Source organism: Argiope bruennichi, chromosome X1 (assembly GCF_947563725.1).
Source record: "Argiope bruennichi chromosome X1, qqArgBrue1.1, whole genome shotgun sequence".
Taxonomy (NCBI): Eukaryota; Metazoa; Arthropoda; class Arachnida; order Araneae; family Araneidae; genus Argiope; species Argiope bruennichi.
The window spans coordinates 33738341-33749709 of record NC_079162.1 but is presented as its reverse complement, the minus strand read 5'-3'; positions in this window follow the sequence as shown (position 1 = coordinate 33749709).

Sequence of the window (11369 nt, the reverse complement as noted above, 5' to 3'; positions counted from 1 at the left end):
GTTTGATACCTAATTTTGTCTTGTGGTGAAAAGAATCGAATATGCGCTTAAAAATAATACATTTTTCCTCTGATCGATTTGATCCAAAATGCGACATTGCTTTTCCTTTCTAGTATAAAGGTCACGCACTAAAACATTTCATTAAGGTCCGTCCAAAATACCCTTCATATTGCTACAAATTGCGATGTAAATGTAACTAAACTAAACATATATTAAAACACATAGATCTGACTTGTTAAATTTTTTTTACATTTGCACCGCCCCCATATGTAAAGATTTCAATAGCTCAAATGCTACAGAATCCAATGTCCTAATAATTTAATTCGTAATTAATTAGATTAATCTCCCATTTTGGAATGGATATTTCAATTCTGAACCATAACTAAACAATAAGGATACATGAAATCTTTCCCACTAGCAGGAAAAGGTTTTGGTCCCAACAATTTCAACGGAAACAAGATCTTGGTATTTGGCGAATCTTTATAGGAATCGCGTCTCGAACCCCCAAGTGTCTGCTACAATTCTTTCATCGAGGTCAAAATGATTTAGCTCCAGTACCGGAGCTAAATGACACTTTTTCATTGTTTCTTTAAATAGTAAAATAATACTGATTGTATTTACCCTTTGGCTGCGTAATTCTTTAAAATCACTATTTAGATGCGATGTTTGCAAATAAGTTCAAATATTTTTCAAAGAAAGTGAACTGATACTATATGTTACACGATAATAAAATAACATTATAAAAATCTGTAATCGTAAAAATAAACACTCTAAACTGTGAAAACGCGGGATGCAACAGAAAATGGACTGATTGCCAATCCGAGGAAATCGTGGGATACGCAGTTGGAGGGTTAAAACAGCAACAACAACAAAAAATATTCTAAATATAATACAATAGAAAGCCATTCTAATAATAATGCAGAGAAAAAACAATTTACCTCAAAAACTGAATTTATTAAAAATAGTCAACTGTTAACATCATCAACTTACCTCAATCTTCCCTATATGGAAATTAAATTAAAATTAATAAAATTTCTCTAGTTATGCCAAGGAGGAGAAAAGAGGGTATCCAAGACATGTGTGCTATCTAAGGGCCTAAAGTTAATCCGGCCCTTACTATTTTATTGTTACATTATGTGTACTTCAAAAAAAAAAAAAAAACTGGTCTTCAAACATACACTAATTTAATTTTTAGATCTACTCGACAGCTTTCGATAAAGTAGTGTTTCAAAACGGGCACTCACCACATTTTTGACGAATGATTGAATTCTATTTTGAGAATTATGAACTTTCCTTTTTTAATTTTAAATATTTTTTCCCATTAAATACTTCCATGTAGTTCGCAAAAGTTACATACAGCTACTGGAATATCTGTGGTATGACTATTCTGCTGATGTTGTTGTTGGCTAAATTGCCGTATTTTTTTTGTTTTTTTTTACACATTTAAAATTGTTTTCACTTATATCTGACGTCAGTAAATTTTTAGGAATGTTTGCAACTGCAGTTTTTACCTAAAAATCTTTTTATGAATTCTTTCAATTCTCAAACTAAAAATATGTGAAAAAGAAGATATCTAAAACTTTATAAAGTATGAACTATATAAATTGCACAAAACATGTTCCCGATAAAACTTGAATGACATTTATTATGACCAGTGAAGAATGAAGTGGGAAATGCAAGAGACAGATGCAAATCATCATACCTTCCTTCATTTACAATTAAATAAATGAGCTGGAAACATTATGACATTACAATATTTTAAATTTACATTTTAAGTTATTCTGTTAAAGCTAGTATTTCTAAAACTATTTAATTCTGCTATGCAATGAAAATCTCTGTTATTCTTTGCCTTTTCAAACAGTTTGTTCGCAGACTTTTGTTGTACAGAAAGAGTGTCTTCAATCCCCTCCCCCTTTGATTTTAAATCATTTAATTCTTTGGAAATGCTTCTCCATTTCTTATTCTTTTCATCATTTTGAAATAACAATAATCACTTGTTCATGCTGTCGACATATTTAGATTAGTCATTTTTTGCATATAATACAATCCCTTTGGGGATTTGAAAATTGTCTGTTCCACCGCATTTCTTCTCTTCATGGAAAATCAAATGTATTGCAGCATATGTTTTTCCATCATTAAGGTTTTTCACCCTCAATATTTTTATTTAAGGAAAATCCCTTTTCAACTCTGATCTAGTCATAGGACAGTGTTATCAGAATTTTAATTGCCTCCCACAATTTCCGACAAACTTGTTTATTTTCCGAACATGCAGTATAACTTAATGTCACTATTTATTTCTTCACACTTTATTTCTTATTAATGTCACTATTTAAAATAGTATAACTTAATGTCACTATTTATTTCTTACATCGGTTATTTGCAAGGTAAATTGCAAAGTCATACATTTCTAGAAACTGTAGAATATAATGGTGACAAGAAAAATTTAATTTTAATTTTTACATGTTTCTCCTGAGAAATAGGACAAGGTTCTTAATTTCTCTGACAATTTTCATCTTGGGGGTAATTAGGAACAGGCATTTAATCTGTAAACTAGTATTTTTCATGCATTTTGAACAATTTATTGTATAATAAGAAATGATTTTAAGTCTAAGAACATGCTAGTGTTCTGGCCAGCCAATAATGTTTATTATTTTATGCTGAATTAATATCTAATATTTTTAGAACTTTACCATATGATCTAGATGCAAAATAATTTTCACGTGCGAAAGCTGATTATTAATAAGGATTTGGAGGAGAGAAAAAAAGTGATCTGAACGAGCAATCAGAAGATGACGATTCTGACTCTTTGCAATAAAAAGAATTTGTCGTGATGAAGAAAATAACATCTCGAATCATGCATGATGGATATCTCAACAAATATGTACAGGATGGATATTATTAAACTTCCCCTATAAACAGCATCTTACAACGCAAACGGGTGAACGCATTGCACTGAAATTTAGTATATAGATTATACACAAGATGAGCTCACGAAATTTTGAAAAAAAAATAATAATAAGTTCCAAAATGTCCACCAGAGGGCACCTTTTACGGAAAAACATTAATTTTAACACAATAAACGACCAAAACGGAATACAGAAAAAATATTAATATTTATTGATTAGTTTCTGATTACCCTGTCATCGAACCACATTAGGTAAAGATAAGGGGAAAATAACAGTACGTTGTTTAAGAAAAAAAAAAAAGTTCAGTTTGCAGAAACAAGAACAGATTAGGAAATAATTTCACAAGAGGAGCAGTTGTTAATCGCGTCCAGGACGATGCAGGAAAAAGTGGTGCTCCATGTGACTACCCTCATTCACCTGCAAAATTTCTAGTCGACGGACAATGTGTTCAAAAGCAGATCGTAACTGATCAGTTGTGATACTTCGCACATGAAACGTTATGAAGTTCTTTAAGTCATTCAATCCCGCAACAAGATACCGTTATCATTACTGCCGAAACATCGACATAAAACATGACAACGACTGCAAACGTTTCTTACCCTACCCTGTTTTGCATAAAACTTCCTCTTCTTCGTAAGCATGCAAATCTCGATATTTTTTCTTAGAACTGGCAGCTTTCCCCGGTTTCACATTTTATTATTCATAATTCTTGTATTTATTGTTAATATTGTTTCTGTATTCCGTTTTGGTCGTTTATTGTATTAGATTTAATGCTTTTCCGGAAAAGGCACCCTCTGCTGGACATTTTGAAACTAAAGTTTTTTTCAAAATTCCGTGAGCGCATCTCGTGTATAGTCTATGCACCAAATTTCGTTGCAATCCGTTCAGCCGTTTGCTTTGTAGGATGCTGTTTATAGGGGAAGTTTAATTATAACCACACTGTATATTTTGATCGATCATGCTGAAGGTATCAGAATCGATGACAATTATTCGTTCGTCGGAGGGATTGATAGAGTTGAATGTGGTCAGCTACATGTGACACGTGTGAAGAGCACCAATTTGTCTAAATCAAAATTGGTTTTTGTGGTTACGGATAGTTAATGATTTCCGAGAGTTAGATTGAAGTTATACTACCAGAACCTACCAATGAGCAGATTTTTTCAGACAACATAAAGGTCGGAGAAAAATTAGTTTAATTGAAGATTGAACTCTTTTTTTTTTAAGACAGCCCTATTTTCTGCTACTAAATCGAGCTACTAATCTTTATTTTAAAATAAATTTCTAAATATTATATATTTCTATCTCATAATAATCATTCTGGAAAAACATGTACGTTTGGGTGCAGAATTTAGGGGTGCTATGGGTGCAGAATTTGTGTTATGAATGACATCGCCCATCCTCACCGTGTAAACATCGTAAAACGAATGCCTTGAATCTGAGGATATCACCCGTATGGAATGGCCAGCTTTGTCACCGGACTTGAGTCCGATGGAGCATGTGTGGGACATTTTTGGCCGACGAATTGCAGCCCGTCAACCACCTCCTACAAGTGTACCGGAACTTCAGAGAGCATTGCTTGCTGAGTGGAGTAATCTACCCCAAGATCAGCTCGATATAATTTGATAATCAGCATGCCTAGACGTTGTACGGATTATTTCATCTTCTGGGTGACAAACAATGTATTAAACCGTCATGTCAACCATGTAAAGTTAAGTTTTTGTAAAAGAGATATTTTTTGTAATTGCTCCAGAGAGCAAAAATCGTAGTTGTTATGAATAGTATCATACATACACCATCTTTTTTGTTGTTGTTGTTGTTCTTTATCTTTTGTTTAATAAATAGGCTTTATGAATAAGTCACGTTTGTTTTGTTCCAGAATCTTTATTTGCCGGAGCTGGCATTATCCTTAATTTATAGACATGAGTGTAAATAAGATGCTTTCCCTACAACGCTATTTCCTCCCTTAGAGACAGAAATACGAACTAATTTTTCTTTATTTTTTCAGGAATACTCAAAAGAGCACATGTACGAAATTAGGGTGATACTGTCTAAGTAATTTTCCTTACAAAGAGGTCTGAACATTCCTTATTTAATTTGTATCACCTTATATATTCATAGTTATTGATATTCTAACTCATAAAATAAGAAAAACTGCCGTTTTCTCCTGAAACACATAATCAAAAATAACTTTAGCTTTGTAAGTTATAAAATTTTTTTTAAATAATTCAGTCAATCCTAGTAAATATTTCTTGACAAATTTTATATCTTCTAATAATAAAGATGAATTTGTGTGTTAGCCTTCTATGGAGGTAAGATCGTTTGACTTACAACGTCCTAATTTGGCACATAAATACTTTGGAAGATGTGAATATGCACAACGGAGCAATTTCTTGGAAATTTTAATTATTTAAAAATTCAGCTGAATTTTATTGTATTTCCCGCGATAACTCCCGAGAATATTGCACAAAATGTATTTCTCACCATTTCAAAAAATCGTCTTTTTAACGTTGCGATTTAATAGTCATGGAAATTTCTCCTTAATTGTGAATTTAAATATATATATATGTTTTTTAAACCTAATTTCCAACAATAGACTATAATCTTGCCCTGAATCTCAAACCATTTTCAGTGTTTCATCAGATATTTAAACACGTGATTTTTTTTCCATTGTTAAAAGCTAAGAAAGAAAGATTATATTTAATATCTCACAAAAAGAATTAAATTGGAGTCACAATAACGCGAAATTTAAAAGACAGATGAACCTAACATTTGGGTTTTTCAACGGCACTATGTCATTGGACTGATATATATTAGATAGATTCACGTACACAATGAATAGAACCAATATAAGACAATTAAAATAAAATAGTTTTAATGTCTGAAAATCTGATGGAATCACGGACATATATCTAAATGATTCAACTAAAATTAAATTTAACTAATATCTCTGGCAAACCAGCTGGTAGTCCACGGCTACTAGTTTTGAAATAAAAAGTAATTTATACTTGAAATCACACAGAAAAAGAAGGAAAATCAAAACAGAAGCAAATCAAACGATTTAAAAACTTGACAATACAAAGTTTCAGATAAATTACAACAATGAAAACTACTGTTGTAAAGTATATTTAAAAACTGTTAAAATTACAAGAAAATTGTCCGACGACTAAATTTAAATCAACGAAAAAATTTTTTTTTACACTTTATAAAATGATATGAAAATTATTTTTATGCCATAATATCTACAGAAGTTCTCACCAAAAAACAGGAATTTTGCTTATTTTTTTAACTAATTAAACTTCTATTTAAAATTTCGAAAAAAGAAAATCTTTCCAAAGTGCACATTCCTTATATGTTTTCATAACGTTAAAGTTAAATGGTTTGCCCTGCAATGTGTCAACAAGCAGGTAAACAGCAAACACAATATTGTCATTTTATATTAGTAAAAATAACTGCACAATAGATATTAAATGCGAATGGCTCTTTTATTCAAAAGATATCATAAGGACATAGTACAAAATGCTTATAAAAACGAAAAAATCATTTCAAAATTTTGTAATTAAATTTTACTACAATTAATCAGATAAGATGACACTTAATTCACTTAAAAAAGGGGCTTAAATAAGAAATTCGAATACTGATTGTACAAGAATTTTCATACATTAGAAAAATGTAAAATAAATATAATTTTCTTTGATCTTATACTTAAAAATGCGGAAATCCATTTGATTCATTAAGAAAACTCCATTTATAAGAATGATAATGAAAAAAAAAAAATTAATTAATTACATTTTTTTTATCCAAAGAAATTTTACTTATTAATAGCTTGAAGCTGACTTTATATATGCACTTTGACAAACAAGTAGAAGCATTTCCTTCCTAGTTCTTTAAAAGTACCGGGTGCGGCATAAATTCGTGCGAACTTCAAAAAATCATAATAAAAAAAGTAATGCTCGAAAAAAATTGCGGTTTGCGGGAATATGTTCAGAGAGACTTTGGATTTTGTTATTTTCATTAAAAAAAATGTATTTAAAAAATGACCGATAGATGGCGCTCACACGTCATACCGAAGCAGTTTATGTAAATCAGCATAGCTATAAAACACAAGGCTGGAAATGGATCTGTCATTCGACGCCAGTAGCATGCTATCGCTACCGGATTGAGCATTACTGGTGAAACTGTTCTATAAGAACGGTGAATCCGCGACTAAAGCATTGAGACAGTTACGGACGGTGAAAGGAATTAAGGCGAAGAAAACCCCAATTTCATTGAATGGGATATTGAATTTAGTTCGCCGTTTTGAGGAAACGGGAAGATTAGAGGATCGTCCACGAAGTGACAGACCATCCGTCAGCGCTGAATGCGTCCCTGTTGTCCAAAGGGTCATAAGAAATGTGGCAGCAGAGACTTCAACGGGGAGTTCCAGTGTACGTGAAGCAGGTAAAATAACAGGAATTCCGGAAAGGTCGATCAGACGCATTCTGCATGAAATCTTGAAGCAGCATCCGTACAAGATAGAGGCATTTCACCAGTTGTTGCCAGCAGATTGCGAGAAAAAACAAGCCTTTGCAACATGGGTTACTGAACATCATGTGGACAGATGAAGCCCACTTTTCATTGCATGATGACGTCAATACGCTAAACAGTCGTATCTGGGCAGCATCAAACTCTCGTGCGTACACGATCAAACCACTACATTCTCCACATGTGACTGTTTGGTGCGGTTTCACTGCGTTCTTCATTCTAGGCTTCTTCTTTTTTGTAGAGCGTTGTCCTGTATCCGGTGGGAAAACCTGCAGAACGCTGTCTTAGGCTTTTGCGAGACCACGTTATGCCTGCTTTGCAGCAAAGACGTGCGTTATCTTCCGTCACCTTCATGCAGGATGGTGCCCCACCCTACGTTGCTAGTTACGTTAAGACGTTCCTCCTAGACACATTCACTGAGGACAGAGTGATAAGCAGAGGATGTAAGAATGAGTGGCCCTCAAGATGGCCAGATCTTTTTCCAGCGGACTTTTGGTTGTGGGGATACCTGAAGTCTCGTGTCTACCGGGGCTCTCCTGCCACTTTGATGGAACTGAAAGATGCCATTCAATTGGCCGTTAGTGGCATCGATGCCGACATGTTACACGCAGCTGTAATAGGCGTAGTTACGCGCCTCACTTGCTTAATACCTTGCGGTAGCGGTCATGTTGAGCATCTTTTGCTTTAAAATAAAATGTACTATAATGTTACTGTGCTATGTTTTCCTGATTTGCATAAACCATCTCAGTATGACCATCTGAGCGCCATCTATCGGTCATTTTAAATACATTTTTTAATGGAAATAACGAAATCCAAAGGCTCTCTGAGCATATTCCCGCAAACCGCAATTTTTTTCGAGCATTACTTTTTTAATTATGATTTTTTGAAGTTTGCACGAATTTATGCCGCACCCGGTATTTCCAATTTGTCACGAAATGAACTTTAAAAATCCGTACGAATGTAGAAGTTATAACATTTTAACTTTATGTATTTGAAAAACTCTGACATATTTTGTTGAGCTAACTGATATATCATCTCTTTTCAAAGTTTTGAGGATCTTCAAACTTAACCTGCTAATTCGTATCTTTGTAAAAGAAACAGTTTTTCAGGGAAGGAGTGTGGGACATCAGATCTATATTATTTTGTTTTTGAAAAACCCAGTTGAATTGTTTCCCATACTGTAAAAAGGATTGTATTGTGTTATGATTTACCTCACTAATTGGAACAGGGTTGCCACTCAAATCTGAAAAAAAAAAAAAAAGTCCCATGCGCAGTATAAAAGGACACCCTGTATCGAAAATATAGACACAGATCAAAACTGACATCCCAAGCTTTCATGTATTTTCAGAAAAGATTCAGATATATTTTTAAATTGATTTATTCGGTTTTCATTATAAAAAATATTAGAAAATAAGTAAAAACTGTATAAAAAATTTTAAAAATTAAAAATCACCTGTTCCATAAATATCCACATCGTCTGACTTAGAAATATTAATAGTTAAAAAAAATTTCAGCAGACGATTATTTATTTTCATTTCTTGAAAGTATGTATCGTCTGCTTATTTGACTCTTATTGGTTTGGAATAATTTTTCGGCTTCTTTTCGACTAATAAATCAATTTTTTCATAAAGTCATAAAGAGATTTCGAAAGAGGACAGCATCAAAGTTTTGGATTTAAAACTTAAAGGTAATCATCCGAAAGATATGTCCAAGATTTTAAAGAGATTTTCTTTAAAAAAATGTTTATAGAATTTTGCATAATGATGACAAGCGATCTAATAAGAAAAGACCCGGTAGAATAACATCTATGCATAGCGACAGAATCATTCAAAGCATGGCATCTAGAAAAAATATGTCATTGCAACAAACTGTATTGAAATTTGTAGTGCCCCCCCCCAAAAAAAAAACATTCACAGAAGAATACTGTTACCTAAACGAATAACTTTCAAGAAAATTGTGAAGGGACCATACTTAAAAGTACACCACAAAACTAGAAGTTTAAATTGGGCAAAGAAAATGATATCTTATGGTGATAAATGGCTGTCAACAATATTTAGTAACGAGAAAAAGAGAAATTTGTATGGATCAAATAAAAATTTTACTGGCATGATTTAAGAAGCAAACCAAGAAGTTTTTTAATAGGCAGCAAGATGGAGGATCAGCAATGACTTGGGGTGGTATGGGATTTAATGAACAAACATTTTTACCAATTTGTAGCAAAAAATAAACTCCCAGGATTATTAGCGAATATTTGAGGGCTATTTTTCCCCACGCAGTCAACAGGCTCGATAGCAAATAATAACGTTTATTAACAAGAACACATGAATCATAGACAACGAAATACAGCTTAGACGTACACAAGCAATACATAGCAGCACTTAGAACAAATAGCAGCCAACAAGTAGTAATCGGTAGTAAACAACCACCATAACGTACAAAGTGGTCAGACAGACTCGGCAAGAAGCGAGAATCTACAGGGTTAACAAGAAATAAGTTACCCACTTCATGGGCTCGAAAATGCGTTCTATTGGACCAAATAAGATAAAGTTTGAACTACAGATTATTCAGATGATGCGCTTTACATTTATTAATTAAAAAAAAAATTAGTACAAAAATTCGCCAATAGAGGCGCTGTAATACATTTATTTGCATATATGGAAAATGTGACAGTGGCCGCTTCTGCCCTACGTGTTGTTTATTTAGTTCCTGTGTACTTTTTCGTCTGCTCTTTTTCAAAATAGAGAAATTAAATCTTCCAGGGAAGTCAACCAACTGAGTCTCCCACCCGCCACGAAGGCACACGGATTTAAACCACAAGACTGAATGACCGAACCGCCGCAACAGCAACACTGGCGGGAACTGTGGTTGAGTCCTAAGGGCACCGGCCACGGTACAACCCTCCCCGAAAGAAGTACGTCCCGTCATCGATGGGAGGAGTCAGATCCCCCACCTATTTGTGTACCCTCCAAGGTGGCGAGATCCAACCACCATGCCGAAAGCATCTCATCCTCATTTCGAGGTGCTCCCCCGGGGGTTAAATCTTTCAGGGAAATACAAGTATAAAATAATTGAGATTGATAAGAATATTGCTATTTTTCGCATTCCGGATATTATAAATAAAGAATTAGCACAGGTAGCAATTTTTCAATGGAGTATTAAAATAAGACTTGAAAATCAAGCTTTCATTTGAAGGAAAATGTTCAGCCAATTTATTATTCAATTTTCATATTAAAATTATTACCATAAAATAAATATATGCAAATATACTATATTTATGAAGATATTTAGATGACATTAAACGGTATAGAAATCATTACAATTCTTACTGAATATGCATGTAAAATAAAATAACACAAGGAGATATAGATTTTTTTATTTCATATTAAAATTATTACCTTAAGATGCCTATCTGCAAATATATTATATTTAATCAGATATTTAGATGAAATTAAATGGTGTATAAATCATTTCGATTCACACTGAATATGCATGTAAAATAACAGAAGAGAAACATAATTGAATCAAGAGAAATCATAATAAATGAATTGGGAATCAAACTATTTCTTTTGGTGATTTTTTCAATTTAAATATAATATTAATTTTTTTTTTATCTGAAAGCAAAATATATAACTTTATGAAAAAAAAAAAAAAAAAAGAGTTTAAATAAAATTCTTACTTTTGGCAATTAAAAAAAATACTGCTTCACTTATAAATTGATATTCTAAAATATGAAACATTGATGGTATGTATCGAGAAACAGATAGCAGATAAATGGTGTAAAGTGGTGAGCACTAGCTGCTCCTTCAATATTTCAACTCTGTAATGGAAAAAAAAATCATAATATTTCTGATTTATCTTGCAATGAAGAAACAACATTCCCAATGGTTTCGTTTTTTAAGGATTGCCCAGAGATTTCTGGTTTTTTTTTTTTTTTTTTTAGCT